The sequence below is a fragment of the Dermochelys coriacea genome, chromosome 1 (genome assembly GCF_009764565.3).
Source record: "Dermochelys coriacea isolate rDerCor1 chromosome 1, rDerCor1.pri.v4, whole genome shotgun sequence".
Lineage (NCBI taxonomy): Eukaryota > Metazoa > Chordata > Testudines > Dermochelyidae > Dermochelys > Dermochelys coriacea.
Genome location: NC_050068.2, coordinates 93,699,810 through 93,715,461, shown reverse-complemented (window position 1 = coordinate 93,715,461; position 15,652 = coordinate 93,699,810). Strand labels below are relative to the sequence as shown.

Sequence of the window (15,652 nt, the reverse complement as noted above, 5' to 3'; positions counted from 1 at the left end):
GAGAATACTGTAATAAAAGGAAACACAGGTAAATAGACACTTACATATTGATTTTTATAGGAATCTTTTTCTCAGTTTGAAAAAATATTTTTATAGCAATCCCAGAAGGCTACAGTGTGCTTTTTTTTTGGACAAGCACAGTTCTTCATTGCAAGTGTAAATGATGTTTCTCAATAGAAGCATCAGAGCTCCAATTATTGAACTCCCTATATTGGGTACTATTTAAACAGCTGGCCTCTGTCCTTTCTAAACACAACCACAACCCTACTGCTGATTTATGATTCACTATGGTGTTTTACTGAACTTATGAGCCATAAAGGCCTACTTTTTATGAGGAGATAATCAAGGCCACAAATTTATCACTACACTCTTTTATCTGTCATTGTAAGACAGAATGTTGAATTGGCACTTGGATGATAAGGATCAACTTTGTTTTCTTTACCAGCATTAAAATGTATCCCAAGCTAATAGAATTTTGTTTCTGATTTGACACCTATCACTATTGATTCTAGCGTTGGCAAAGAAACTAAGGATTTTATATGACACTTTCACAGTCATCTTGGAAACGGTTAATGTCAAGTATCTTTAAGAATCATTTGTTGTAAACTGTGCCAATTCAGACTGTAAACATTTTCCTTGTTCAAACTTTGCAGAAGTTAGGGAAAGAACAAAGCGTTTTCTTGTAGTGTGACTTGTGTAGTGAGCAGCTTATCATGTATTTTTCTGTACCTGGAATAAAGATAGAATGACACATGCTGTGACAAGCCGTAAACATACTAAAACCACAAAAGCTTTTCTTGCAGTGTTTTCTAAAAGTTGAGCTGGGTTATTTATTATAGGCAGTTCTGCTCTGACAAAATTTTCACTCAGATCCATATAAGAGACGAAAGAATCCAGAGAAATCTCCATTCATGTCAAACTCAATAAAGCAGCAAGTAATCCTGCCAATCTTGGGAAAAAGAAAAGGAGTACTTGTGGCACCTTAGAGACTAACAAATTTATTAGAGCATAAGCTTTCGTGAGCTACAGCTCACTTCATCGGATGAAGTGAGCTGTAGCTCACGAAAGCTTATGCTCTAATAAATTTGTTAGTCTCTAAGGTGCCACAAGTACTCCTTTTCTTTTTGCGAATACAGACTAACACGGCTGCTACTCTGAAATCTTGGGAAAGTAACCCATCCTCCAGAACTCCTGGCCCAAATGCAAGTACTTGCTGAATGAAAAGGTTTTATGATTGACTAAATGATTCTGCCAGGAACTGGGAAAAATTAGAGAAGCTTTTGAATTAAAGTTTATTTATTTATAAAACTTTACACACTAACTTAGCTCCAGAGTGATTTTAGGTGAAATTACTTCACAAACAGGAGGAGCTAGGAGGATCAGATAGTGTGTATATAAAACTATTGGTAATTTTGCATTAGCAGTCTCCCTGATCTGCAGAGGTCATAAGTCTGTTGCAGACAGAGCTAAAGCCTTGACTCTTTAGTTCAAGACAGCTATGGCAGCTATCACAGACAAACATTAAAGAAAACAGTAAGAATACATTTAATTGTTAAGTATCTTGTATAAGAAATTTAACTAAATAACAGAACTATCTACTGAGCTATCTAGAAAACTGATTAGGCAGCTAGTAGCCAAATATTTATTTATTGAGCTTTTTCTCTCTCTGTAGTCCATTGAGATGCTGTATAGTCCTAAGTAGGCAGTAGGACCTGGAGAAAACAAACAGATGAGTTGGTAATGAAAAAAAAAAGTTCCTTGATTTACCTGATAGAATAGATGACCTTCAAAACAGAAGTATAAGGTAGAATATACAAGTTCCCACACACAAAGAGCTGCTATATTTATCATTTATACTGCACCAAGCTCTATATTATCTAGGTGCCAATACTATTATAAGAGGAGTTGGCAGCAACACCAATAGCTAAGGTTGCCTAACACTTTCCTTATAAAATCCTTTTTAAAATTGTTTATAACTTTGCCAAACATTACTCATTCCAGCTGAAATTTTCCAGGCTAGGGGCCCTATTGCCAACACCCAGCATTCAAAAATCATGAGTCAAATCCCAGAATATCATGAGATTGGTCTCAAAATTGTGAAATGTTTTAAAAGAAGTAATATTAAATTGTGGGTTTGTCTGCCTTCTGATTTTGAACACCCCTTTCCTTACCCCCATGTGTATATGACAATTAGTGTTGCTGATTCTTGCAAAGTTAGAGTGAGTCATGTGGTTTGTGCCCCTATATCCCTACATCAATTCATTATGTATCCTCTTAGTCCCACATCAACTTTCACCCCTCTCTTCAGTCCTCAGATAATCAGTTCTGCACTCCCTTCAGCCTCATATCTGCACCTTGCCTTTCAACACAGCTCTGCTCCTCCTCCATTCATTCCTCCGGTCTGTGGGGCAGCTTTGGAGGCTCTTCAGGTCACCCCCTTCCAGGTCTGGTGGGTCATCTCCAAAGATATTTACCTCCAGTGGCTTGGGGAGGTGGGCAGTCTCAGCTGCAGTCCTATTCTCCCTATTTCTAGGCTCAGTGTTGCAGGATGAAGGAGGGGGGAAAGGGAGGAACAGAGAGGAGCTGATTCCTTTTTCACAAGAGGGAAGGGGGAAGAAGAAAGCAGAGGCACCCTAAGCTGCTAGGCTCTTTCCGTCCTCCCCTCTTGAAAAAACGGTATCAGCTGCTCCCTCTCCATCTTCCCTTATCCAAAAATTCCCCTCAAGTCCTCAGGGAAGAGATCCAGAAGCAGCAGCTCTGATTTGCTGACAACAGAGAAATGGGGAAGGTCATCAGTAAGAGGCGATTTTCTTCCTGACAGTCTGAAAATCAGTTCTGAAGGTTGCCATTCCTGGTGTCATCATTTGACTTGCTACTGAAGGGATCAGTTTCCCTCCAGGATCTTGAATTGAACCCAGGATTCTTGAGTCTCAACATTCCTCTGCTGCAAATATCTGTGAAACCATCTGGCAAGGTGTTCATCTCATCTCCAACCTAACTGAGTAACTGGTGGCAATAGTAGGCTGCTCCTCCACATAGAGGATGACAGCCTAATACTGCCACTAGTTACTCAGTTAGCTGTTAATGACCAGTGTGGGGGTCAGTATGGTTCCATAAGGTGGAATTTCTGTTTTTTACTTTGCTTTTTTTAAAAAAAAATCCTAGAAAATTAAATGTAAAATAAAAAAATATGTTCAAAGAATGTTTGCAAAATCAAGCACTCAAACATTAGCAGTTGTCAGAATTAGGATTGCCCAGCATGGAATTTGCCAAAGGATGCTGTAGTAAAAAATGATGTCCTTTCGCAGATGTGGGATTTATTGTGTCTGCTTTCTTGTACATGGCTGGAAAAGGAAAAGGAGATGGCCAGATATTCTTGGCTGGGTTGACAAGGCTGGAGACAAGGCTGGAGACAATTGGTAGAGCCAATTTCTCAGTGGTCTGCATCTGTAATGTGTCAACCAGGGAATCAGAGATCTCTGGTGCCATGACCCTTGTTCACATCTGGATAGTATTTGCCATTCTTACCAATAGCTGTTCATCAGTCTCAGTTCATCAGTTCATCAACAGTCTCAGTTCATCAGAAAGGAAACAGATGAGGCACTAATCTGATCTTCTGGTGAAGTGCCGTCTGTATATTCCTCAACATATCTGGTTCTTCTCATGGAGTCTTATCCCGTTCCTCAAATACAGACAGATCCTTTTTCAGGTCTGAAGTATCTGGTGCTGGTATTGGTGCTGGCAAGGTAAATGGTGTTGGTGCCCAATGAGGAATATGTGCTAGTGAGGGTATATAGTGTGGAGGGGGAAAGTATGGTGCCTAAGTGCAATTGTATTGCACCATTCCCTGGAATATTGGACCCCTCTGTTGAGCTGCCCTAGTGCTTGAAACTGGTGTTTAAGACTCCCTGAACCCTACAATTACTTACTCATGCTCCCTCAAAGCTCCAATGCAGCTATGGGCACTCAGGCTTACTAGTTTAATTATTTCAGAAACACTGTGGCAGGAAAGCAAGGAACACAGGATTAGCAAAGGAATTTCCTAACTGCATTGACTTTCCTCCTAAAGCACTGAAGAGCTACAGATCTTGAAAAAATAACAAAAATCCTGAATTGTGCTCCCCTTCCTTAGACTCTACTTACTCCTTCTTGTTAGTGCATAGTTCTTTAATGTTTCAGTTGGGCAGAGCCCTTCCTGCTGTCTCTTTCTCTTGTAAGCCCTTATTTGATGCGGTGTTGCTCACCTGTACACACACACACAGAATCCACTCTTAAATAGGGCCCCTGTCTCTCAGACATCAGCCCAAACTCTCAGGGCTTGTCTACACTTGAAACGCTATGGGGTACAGCTGCAGCTGTGCCACTGTACTACTTCAGTGTAGACACTAGCTTTGCCAGTGGGAGAGGATCTCCAGTCATTGTAGGTAATCCACCTCCCTGAGAAGCAGTAGCTTGGTAAACAGGAGCATTATTTCATCAATCTAGCGATGTTTACACAAGGCGTTAGGTTAGTTTAACTATGTCACTCAGGTGTGTTGATTTGTTCATATCCTTGAACAACATAGATATGCCGATGTAAGTTTCCAGTGTACACTAACTTTGAGTCCAAATTGTGAAGGTCCAAATCACCTGGTCATACTTGACCCTCCCCTTGGCAGGCCCCAAGAAAGAACATCTGTAGTTCCATGTAGATGAGCCAGTACTTAAGAGTCATTGAGTATGTCTACACTTCAGGTAGGCACCTGCAGCTAACCCATGCCAGGTAACTCAAGCTTGGCTAAGGAGCTGTTTAACTGAGGTGTAGACGTTCGGGATCAAATGGCAACCTGAGCTCTGGGACCCTACCACCTTGCAGGATCCTACAGTCCAGGCTCCAGCCTGAGCCTGAATGTCTCCTCCACAATTAAGCAGCCTCTTATCTTGAGGCCTGTAAGCCCAAGTTAGCTGGCATGGGCCAGCCACAGGTTTTTAATTGCAGTGTAGACATTCTCATTGAATGTCAATCACCCCCAGACTGCAGACTTGATTCCTGTCAGTGAAGGACCTTCAATAAACAGTCAAACAGACTCCATAATTCAATATAATTATATCCCACTCTATAACAGGCACTTCCTGTGTTATCACTAAAGCTATTGAGGCCGTAATTTGGTGGGGAGGAGATTATTTCCATTTCTGGTGCTGCTTTTGATTTAGCTGGTACCAGATGAGGAATTTGCTACCAGTTTAAGGCCAAGAAGATTCTAGTCTTGAGCCTGTGATGAAAGGGGCATTGAAGCCAGAGTGCATCCTGGCTCCTATGTAACATGGGGTTCAGCATGGAGGGCTAATCTTGGTACCACCCAATAAGCCTGTCAGAGCATTAGGCTGTAGGCAATGAGAAGCTAGATGAGCCTGGAGTGTTAAGGGTCTTCTGCTGGTGTTGGGGACTGAAGGTGTGGCAAACTGCACATTGGGTTATTGAGTGTATCTTGCCCAGACACAGAAGGCACCAGACATGAATGTCTGTTTGCAGTATGATGGCCTGGCAGTAGGTGCACTTCTTGTAGCCCTGATAAGGAGACAAAAGCTCCTGGTACATGGAAAGGGCTAACTACACTAAGCTATCCTATACTAACTAACTGTTTACACAAAAATCTTAAGCTAGGCTATGGAAAGGACTTGTGTAAGGATGGATTCTGCACGCTCTTGGTGATGCAGGTGAAGGAACTGAGACCATTAGAATCATAGAATCATAGAATATCAGGGTTGGAAGGGACCTCAGGAGGTCATCTAGTCCAATCCCCTGCTCAAAGCAGGACCATTGAGGAGTTGCACTTCTTCGTACAGAGTAGGACAATGATGTAACTAACATATGAGATCTCTTGTGCACCCCCCCTAACAGATACTATTAAACGGCTTCTAATATATTTAATATGTAAATAGATAGTTGATGTTGATTTTTATAGTACTACTATTTTATCAGAACGTCTTGCAATTCTGATAAAGGCAAGTCCATTGCCTTACAGAACTCTAAGTATAATATATATATATATATATATATATATATATATATATATATATATACACAATTACCTTTATCAACCAAACTTGATATCATTTTTGATAAGATTACAAGTTTATTTGACAAGACCTATTTTCCATAAAACTATATTTAATTCTTTACTAATTGTGTCCAATATCAACCTTTCTAACTGGCGTACAGTTACCCAGGTCATATGATTTACCCTATTAAAATATAAAAGTCCTATATAACTTCCCCAATGTTAAAAGATTTGTTAAAAATTATTTGTTAATGGTTCAAAGAGCTCAACCATTTATTTTAATACTTTAATACCTTGGGAATAATAATTCCTCATCCTCTGATGATTTTAAAGTGTTCAACATCTTCCCTAGTTACTGAGGGAATTGAAACTATTTCCTTGCCACTTTAAGGTCTGAATACATCTTGCTGCTTCTTTCCAAACACAGAACAACAATAGTCATTGAATATTCATGCTTTTTTCTGCATGAATTTTGTTTATTTCTGATACATTTAAAAAAAAATCTTTCTAATTATCCTTAACTCTACAGACCATAGATTATTCATTGTCATCTTTAGTCTCAATTATCAATTGTCTGCATTTCCTAACTACTGATTTGTATTCATTGCTTCCAAATTCACCATCTTTTCCATCAGTTATATATTTATGTTTAATTGCTAGTTTCGCTTCCTCTCTTACTCAGGATGTTTTTTAACTGAAGCTTTCTTACATGATTAAAGAATTGGGGGTTTGGAGTTATAAATAATACGTAACACAAAATTATCATTTTATGTCTAAATTTTTCTCCCCTCTGGACCTTTTTAAACACCCAAGTTCTTGTGCGTGGGGTATACTTGTTTCTCTTTCTTTCTTTCTCATTCATAGTCACAACAACGTTTTCCTTAATCTCAATATTTGGGGAGAAACGTGTCTAACCAGTGAATGTCCTGCACTTTCTTGTTTGAAAGTATGTCCCTCAGGCATTCTTCTCCCTTCTTCCCTCTCTCCCCCGCCCCCTGGGTTGAAAGATGCAATTGACAAATACAGAGGATAAAATTGGTCAAGGTCTTGCAGCTTTCTATTGCTCAAAGAAAAAAGATATAGCTGTTTTAGTCAATAGAAAAAATACTGTTTTAGCTAATTCAATGAGTGAAAGTAAAGTGAAGAGATTTATTTTCACTGGAGGCAAGGTTGAGTGCCCGAGACAGTTTGCCTACCCTGCTGAATATATATCCACCAAGTAGACACGATGTGTCTAATTCAGATGCAGGTCCCTTTTCTGTTAGTATATTTGCTTTGTTTTTGCAGGTGAAGGATGCCATAGGGGAGATTTTTAATTGAAATCTGGTAGTGGAGGATAGACCTGGGAAAGCAGAATGACTTCCAGCTTTCACTTACAAATTAAATAAAATCCTAAGGGATCTTAAACTGGCAGACGTTTGGAGAAAATTAAATGCTAATGTGTGCAGTTGTATTTTTTACACCCATAGACATCAAATATATAAAAGCATTAACTTCTCTTCTGTTGCAGTGGGTGCACGATATATGCACAGGGTTTAAGGTTAAATCTTACAAAGTAAGATGGAAACTCAATATCAAATCAGGCACTGACAGCATAACGTGCCCAGGCAATTTCAGCCTGAAAGTAGTTAATTGAATGGCTAGCAATCTTTTTTTTTTTTCAAAAAGTATGGCACTATTTCAGAATTAAAGCCCTTGTTGAATACTACAAAGCAAATTATACCTGGAAGAATAAAGTAAATGAATAACTGGGATGGCATGAAATCTCTTGTGCATAGGCTTTTAATAGCTACTGCCACAGAAGGAAAATATTTTAAATGTTTTCCACTTAAGAAGTTTGAAAATGGTTTCTGGAACTCAAGAGAGTGGACAACTAATAATAATGGGAAAGGGTAAACGTTTGTCACGGTGGTCATAAAAGTCATGCATTGCATCACTTTTTTTAGTAAAATCCATGAATCAAATCCTGGCCCTATTGTAGTCAGTGGAAGTTCTGCCATTGATTTCAGCAGGGCCAAGATTTCATCCCACGTTAAACTGTGCATATGAATATGTGGGTGGAGTATTAAGAAATGAATGGGTAGGTGGGCAAATAAATATATAAAGAGTTATACAAATTATCTTTAGAAAGGCCTCAAAGAATAGCCCTTAAAACTGAAGAAAATACAGAACTGGAGAGGGCTGTGGGAACCAGTGTGACTACAAAGACTTAAAATACCAAGAAACAATGAGGCCTTTGCCACAACTGCAGTCAGTAGAAACACTTGAACTGGAACCATCCTGGCATAAAAGAAAGGGAGCTGCTCACAGGGGTCCTCTGTAAGGGGTCTTTACCCTCTTGGTGGGAAACAGCCCAAATCTGTTAACTTCTCTTCTTATGAAGGGTTTTGGGGGATGGGAACACTAAGAGATGGGGTATGTGGTAAGGAGAGTACTGGTTTCCTTTTTATTCTAATATTTTATTTTAATTATTTTCCAGGTTGGGGCCAAAGAGGCACTGGTGGCTCAATCTTATCTTGTGACTGTTTTTCTAGTTTTTGGCAGACATACCTACAGCCTAAAAGAGGCACCTTTTCTGAGGATTCTATATTGAAATAAATAATCTAGAAATCCTGTTAATTGAGCATGCTGAATATGTTCACAGGTTCTTGGTTTTTAAATTTTAAAAAGCAATATAGCAAACAGACACTTGACCCAGCTGCTTAAAAAGATAACAAAATAGATTAAACTAAAGATGCAAGTCTTTTTCTTTCATCATGGGAAATCAGACTTGCAACAGTCTCTCTGGAGCCGTGGTAGCAGTAGCAGGGCAGGATGGAACGTATGCACCATTTTCCCGATAGGAAAACCTTATATGAGTTTATTTAGTGTCCAAAATGAATGTTGTAGATGCACTGAGACAAACCCACTCAACCATCTGCAAACTAGACTCATGCCCTTTGGAAATTGTGAAAGCTATTGGGAAATAGTAGGTCAGAATGAGAGCTGTCCTGGCTGTGAGATGAAGTGACAAAGATAATTACAATACCATATGATTCTCTTTGTCTCACTGGCAGAAGCACAGATTCTCTGTGTCTTTCTCATTTTGGCATCCCATGCCTTCTGGTATCTGGCTGAGTTTTTTGAGAATATCTGGAAACAAAACCTTCAGGGTTATCATGGGTCATTTAGCTCTTGCTTGCTTATCTAAAGCATTCAAGTGTTTGAAGTCTTTTTAGGGCAAACTCTGTATTTAAAATTAAGGTTGAAAATGTAACAATAGAAAAACATTACTACTCCTGACAGTATTCTGCATCCCTGTGGGAGTTCAGAATTCATATGGTCTGCATCTTTCTCTTCCCCCCATGCCGAAAAATGCAAAAGAAATCTGCAGGGGGACATATACCTCTTCCCCAGCAGCCCAGGCAGCATGTCTGTTCTAACATGCCTGGAGCAACCTCAGAGACACTAATCACTGCAGGGGGAGGGGGACTGGGCACGTGTGCCTACAGGGGAGATGTTGATCACTGTCAGAGGGCAGGAATGAGTATGCATGTGTATCAACAAGCAAGAGAGATCCGTGTGGAGGGGTAGGGCTTTTTATTATGCAGGAGGCAGAAATGTAGCAGCCTGCCTGCTAGTTAATTGATCTCATTCTCTGAAGCAGAAATGTAGCACCCTCGTTAGCATTCCCCTTGATAAGGATGGAAGAGGTCCAAGTGACCTTCACAACACACATATGGTTAAGGCATTGCCACTTACTTTGTGGCATCTAATATTGTTAATGTTCCTATCGTTAGTTAACTGTTCCAATTCTTAGTCAGTTCCCCCAGGAGCATAAACCTGTAAAAATTTTAAGATCCCTACATTGCCAGAGTCATGTAAAGCCTTATAAATGGCAGTAAGGGAATCAGCTAGGAAGCTCTATGTGCTTTCTCACTTTTTTTTCCTTTGCCAAACTGGCACAATGGGGTTAGATTACAGCTCAGAATTTGTTTTACTTACCCAATAAAAAAAAGACATTGAGCGCAAATAAAGCATTTATCAAGCAGTCAATAAAATGTCAGGACAATCAGAACCAAGCACTTCCCAAAGTACCCAGCTAAGTCCAGGACAATGGATTAGCAAAACAGGATGACTTTCATGTGTGAAAGTCTGAGCAATTTAAAATGACATTCTACTTTTTTTGTTGTTGTTGCTGTTTGGTGTTCTGTAATGTAATTTAAATGAAAATCCAGGATTAAAACTGCAATGCAGGGTATTAAATATGAAGTGTTTGTTATTTAACTTTCGTGTGATTAGGAAGTGCTAAATAGTTATTGTGACTTTTTTCTATATTGTAGTTGAAATAAATTACCAGAACAATTGAAACTGATGTGATTATAGTGCATTATTTTGACAAATAAATATTTAATTTTTTGGCACATAATTCCCCTAGAAGTAACAATATTTAATGTAACCAATGTATATACTCAGATGAGGAGAGCATTCTTTTACTGTTTATAGCTAATTCCTTTTGAGGAAAAGAATATGCAAAGGCATGAAAAGCAAGACAGTGAAGAAAGCAAACTGCAAACTGAATTTTCCCTGATAAAACAAACAGCTATCTTGGATTGTTTTCCTTTATTAACTAGTACATTTTAATGGCATAGCTCATTCACTGTCCTTCAAGAACAGAACAGCCTGAGAAAAGTGAAAAGGTTTATCAACATGGAATTGTTCACAGGATTAAATGAATGCAAGCAGTTTCAACGACTCTACAAACTGTTTCTTTATAACAATATGGTGAATTACTGTCATTCCCATGATTGGTGGACCTCTGTCCTGCCCTGACTGAAGTCAATGGGAATTTGGTCTGTAGCATTTAGACACAGCTCAATAAATTATTTGTCCTGTTTATGACTAAAACTCATTGGGAATTTTCCTACTAAATTGTTTTTTTGGTCAGAAAATGGCAGTTGGAAGGAAGCTAAAGATATCACTGAAAATTCTATGGCCAATATGGTTAAGAATAAGAAGGAATTCTTTAAATATATCAGGAACAAATGAAATTCTAGCAATGGGGTCTGGTCCAATATTAGATAAAGATGGTAACACTGTCAATTGTGATGTAGAAATAACAAAATAGTCAATAGTCAACAGTATTTCTTTTCTGTGTTTGGAGAGAAGCAGGATGATATATTCATATCTTAAAGTGATAAAGAACTACTTTCTGTGCCCTCAGTGACTTGTAAAACAGCAACTATTACATTTAAACATTTTAAAGTCTCCAGGACCAGATAACCTGTACCCAAGACTAGTTAAACAAAATAGTTGAGGAACTCTCTAAACCCACTAATATCAATTTTTAACAAACAGTGTAAGTTCCAGAGGACTGTAAAAAGCTCATATTTATAAAGTATAAATCAGATGAAATGGGTAAGTATAGGACTATTTGCTTGACATTGATCACACGCAAAATCATTGAAAGGCTGGTATGGGACACAATCAGAAAAGAATCCAAGGATGGCAGTATAATTAGTGTCAATCATCATGATTTTATGGAAAAAAGGTCTTGTCAAAAAAACTTGATATTGATTTTGATGTGATTATAAGTTTGGTTACTACAGGTAACTGTGTTGACATAATATATACATAGTCTTCTGTAAGGCAATTGACTTAGTCCAATACGATATTTTGATAAAACATACTATACAAAAATCAATGTAGCCCATGTTAAATGGATTAAAAACTAGTAGACTGATAGATTGGTAAAACTATTTGTAAATGGGGAACAGTCATCCATTGGAGGTCTTAGTGCACTGGAGCAGGGATCTGTTCTTGGTCCTTTGTCAAAGATCTGAAAGAAAATATAAAACCATCACTGGTAAATTCTGCAGATGGCACAAACATTGATGGAATGGTTTTATAATGATGGGGAGCAGGTCTGATATGTATCCCAGGCTGGATTGCTTGATAATGTGGGCTTATTTCAACAATGTGCGTTTTAATACAGCCAAATGCAAGGTCATGAATCTAGGAATAAAAAAATGTAGTGAGAATCAAGATAGAATGTGGCGACACTGAAAAGGATTTCAGGATCATAGTAGATAACCAACTGAACATGAGCTCCCAGTGCAAAGCTGTAGATAAGGGGGTGGATGCAATGTTCAAATGTATAAGCAAGGGAATATCAAAGAGGTGTAGGGAAATGGTATTACCTCTGTATACCACATTAGTGAGTCCATTACTGGGATACTTTTTCTTGTTCTGGTTCCATGTTTCAAAAGATATTGAAAAATTAGAGAGGATTCAGAAAAGAGCTACAAGAATAAGCTGATGTATGGAAAACAAAAAAGCAAAAAAGACCCCAGAAGCTCAATCTATTTAGTTTATCCAAGAGAAAAGCTACTTACACAGGAAACAGATTTCTGACAGTAGGCAGCTCTTTAACTTGAAAGCAAAAGGTATAATGAGATTAAATTGTGGAAAGCTGTAGATAGACAAAGTCACAGTAGACATAGGGCACACATTTGCGAGGATAACCAACCACTGGAACAAATTACTTAGAGATGTGGTGGATTTCCCATTACAAAAAAATCAAGACTGGATATTTTTATAAAATATATGTTATATGTAACTATGTTCTATATCTCAAAATAGAAGTTATGTCTTGATGCAAAATTAATGGGTGAGGTTAAAGGTCCCTTCCAGCCTTAAAATCTATATGTCAGTGACCTTTGTAAAATCTAAAAGTCATATAACCAGACAAATATTGTCCTGTATTACAGGTGCTAACATGGAACTCATAGGATGGGAGGGTTTCCAGCTGATATTTGCATTCAGGAAGGAATTCTCTTTGTTTTGGTTAGATGGAGGTTTTGTCTTCTGCAGGAGCTAAAGGGTTTTTCTTTTCTCCACCCCGCCCATTTGCTTTCATAAAGGAAAAAAATATAAAACACAGTAAATTAATACTTCAGCTGTTTGTTGTTAGAAACACAAAACTCTTTATGATCAACCACACAGAGGCCAGACCTGACCTATCTGGAAGAGAGCTAATACTGTAATGGTTATGAAATTTTCCTGAGCAGAACTCAGAGGGAAGCAGAGATGGAGAGCAAAGGTCTTTGTAGTGTATGCAGGTGGAAACTGTTCAAATTATACAAGGCAGTTAGCTAGCTGAGAAAAGTTTGACTGGACATGGGGGAGGATGGAAAAGAAAGTATTAACACTCTGGGCCTTCTAAAATCATGCTACAGAAACACACCAAAAGTACAATATGTACATCATACAAATACATATTATTTGTCTCAAACAGAGTAGCTCCTAAGAAATGTGAACCTCAAGCCTTGTAAAAATGCAGTGATTGCTTTAGGCCCACTTTCTAAAGGATTCTGTAAGGGAATTCAAGCTCAGCAGAATGTTAGTAGAAAGACTACCAGTATGTAAGTAGGTCGGTGTATGTGCCCAATCATCAGGTAATAACTCTCTGCTGCTTAGTTGGCTGATTCAAGAAGGGCCAGGGAGAAGGTGCTAATTCTCTGCCATTCATCCTTCTGAAGCAATGACTTCAGGAAAGGTCATGAACTGATTTAACTAATTAAATGTTTGCACCTTTAATTCTGCTACCTAATGTTTCTATACAGAATTGCAAGGAATTTTGAACTAAATTCTTCTCCTATCCCCCCATAAATACTACACACCCAGCCAAACCCAAGTTTCACTGAAGTAAGTGTTAAAACTCCAAGTGACTTCATTGGGAACAGAATTTGGTCCATAGGTTCCTTGAAAATAAAAAAGTGGGCAAGGGGTTGATCTGGTAACTTATGTAGTTTCAAATGGCAGCCATTGTGGAAAAATTAAAAATTAATATTTTCTTTACTGTTCCCTGCATACTCTTATTGGGCGTTGATTCCTTCAGAGCATTTCACTTTAAATAATGTAATGTAAATATTCAGAAATTATAGAGGATGAATTGACCTTCAACATCTTAGCATTACATAATTTGAGGACAAATGTTCCTAAAATGATATAAACAGGCAAAATGTTACAGAGCTATATTGCAATGCTCATTGTACACCTGAAAATCCAAAACAGAAAACTGCAATTTGCTCATCTTCTGAAAAGGCAAGTGTCTTGCATAATGGAACAGTCTAATTCCTAATAGTTCAATCTCAAAAGCTAATTTAAACTTTTTATGGACTTCAGAAACTGATCTTTGAAAGTCCTTAATGAGATTATGCTCATTCATAATAGCAACAGGACAGATAATCTTTTCCAATTTTCCTTTTGCATCCAATGGGTAATTATAGAGAACAGAAGGGCTTGTTCAGATTGTGCATATGGATTTGAATTTTTCTCCTGTTAGATGAAATGGAGACATTATATTCACAGCCATTCATGGAATCAATAGCAAAATAAATGCATCTGTCTTGAACGCATCATATATACCTATGCTTACAAGGTCATATATGCACCCTCCAGCCACATATGGATACCCTACTTAAGAGATGAACGCAAAAGAAAATCTAAGAGATCAAAACTGGGACAAATTTAAAGCAAACCTTTAGGTCACTCATTCAGATTTTAGTGAATGCCTGTCATATAAAAATAGGATAATTAGAACACTGAGATCTGTATCAGTGGATACAGACTTTTCTGTACATACTATATGAATAAAGGAATATTTAAGAAACTTGCTTGGTAGAGAAATTATAGGATACAAATGTGATTTACAGCTGATCTTGAGAATGTCAGTACTGCCCTCGTGAAGTTGTTTAATATTTTAAAGTGATATAAATCATTAAAGACTTCAAATAAAATGACATGATTTAATGCAAATGTTTGTGAAACACCACAATTTTACATCAACATAAGCAGCACACATGCAGGATTTCAGTAAATTACCAAAAAGCTACATATGAAAAAGGATGGTAAAATAAATGATTACATAATAGAAACTGTACAGTAAAACTATACATATATATATATATATATAACATATCAATGAAGAACTCAAACCTTTCACTTCCATACAACAGACACTACTAGGAAATGATGGGGAAACAAACAAAAAACATCCTGCTGTAGGACACAGAATAAAATGTGAAAAATTCAAAATTAATACAAGATGCTTTAATATTTCATACGTATGGCAAAACCAACATTTTTCTTGTTAACAATTAAGGTTTTTTTGTTTTGCTTTCGGTACATCCTCACAAAAGAGTGGAGGGTATAGAGAATGGTCCACATTGTCATGCACGATACTGTAGATCATTTAGTTGGGACTGAGAATAGAGAGTATGAAGAATAAACATTCTTTTATGATATAACTATTTATATCTTCGCAGGTGAATCTTCCCCTTCATTTGCGACTTAATCTGGCACCGATGGAACTATTTTCTTCAACAAATGGGACTCTATCCCCACCTCTTAATTCAATAAGTGGGGAAAGGTCACTATAGGAGGAGGGAATATGTCTTCAGAAATAGCATGTAAAAAGAGATGTAAATCCAGTAGATCATATTCACTAGATCTTTTTCTTTTCAAATACATATCAGTGTGAGTAATTGTGAACAACAGAATAAAATTTATTGTGGTATTATAGATTATGAATTTGTCAGAGTTCTTCCAATTTATAAAAGTGAATGATC

The 15,652-nt window shown here is 37.7% G+C and overlaps 1 protein-coding gene and 1 non-coding gene across 2 annotated transcripts in view; one reads left to right on the top strand and one right to left on the bottom strand.

The window, feature by feature from the left end:
• The window catches only part of GPC5 (glypican 5), a 580,092-nt gene that overhangs the window by 105,588 nt on the left and 458,852 nt on the right, over nt 1-15,652 (bottom strand).
• On the top strand, nt 9,703-9,808 carry LOC119850246. Its single transcript, XR_005290783.1, has one exon. It is a non-coding gene; the product is annotated as a U6atac minor spliceosomal RNA (small nuclear RNA).